Source organism: Colobus angolensis, unplaced genomic scaffold, assembly GCF_000951035.1.
Source record: "Colobus angolensis palliatus isolate OR3802 unplaced genomic scaffold, Cang.pa_1.0 Scaffold68, whole genome shotgun sequence".
NCBI classification, from domain to species: domain Eukaryota; kingdom Metazoa; phylum Chordata; class Mammalia; order Primates; family Cercopithecidae; genus Colobus; species Colobus angolensis.
The window spans coordinates 4,238,253-4,239,341 of NW_012120487.1; positions in this window are offsets into that span (position 1 = coordinate 4,238,253).

The window sequence follows — 1,089 nt, forward strand, 5'->3', positions numbered from 1 at the left end:
AGGATCCTGGCTTTGATGTCAGGTTGTGGCTCTCTGCTGTGAATGATGATAACTGTCTTGGAAACACTCCCATTCTGGCTCAAGAGATAATAGGGCAACCTGCCCACCCATGGGAGAGCTGAGGGCCCAGCACACTGCTAGAAGCCACTCTGCCTGTGACCAGAGAGAGGCTGAGGTAGACTTTCTGTTGCCAAGGACCTGTTCAGATCATGTTACATGGTTGCTACTTCCCTAACAACTGAATTCATCTGTGGGGCACAGGATTTAGACTTTCTCTAAATGAGGATTACTTGCCTTCTGGGTGTTCTGGCTACTGTACAGCCTCTAAGGAAGTCTATTATTTCTGGTTGAATTGCTTAGGGACGCCAGGCTTTAGCAGAAAGGTAGGGAAGTGTATCTGTTCCCTCATTTTGCAGATGAAAACCCATAAACTGTAGAAGGCAGGAAAGAGCCTTAATCTTGTCCAAATTGTTCATTTTTAGAGTATCCGTGACTTTCCCAAAGTTACGCTGAAAATCAATAGCAAAGTCAGGACTGGAATTTAGATCTCCTTATTTCCAGGCTCAAACCTTCCACCTATCTGTGGCCTTTCCACGGCAGATGTGCTGAGAAGGTCTGCACTGTTAGAGAAGCAGTGACCACAGATGACTCACCGAAAGCCTATGACAGAATTTTCACTTTCTAAGGCCCTTGTATAAGAAGGATATGGTGATGTTAGAAACCCAGTGTTTTCATTGTCCTTCACATATATATATTTTGATAGATTATCTCAGAATTTGCAGAATTTGCAGGTGGCAGAATAGGAGGCAAAACCCACTGATTTATCTTGTCAGGGCAGCAGGGTAAAAGTGAAATAGGGTTCATTAATGAAGCCCAGCAGGAAATCAACAGCGAATGTTGACAAGGAAATCATCTTGACAAAATTTTGAAATGAAAGTACCCATGGCGGGGCGTGGCGGCTCAAGCCTGTATAATCCCAGCACTTTGGGAGGCCGAGGCAGGCGGATCACGAGGTTAGGAGATCGAGACCATCCTGGCCAACATGGTGAAACCCCATCTCTACTAAAAATACAAAAATTAGCTGGGCAT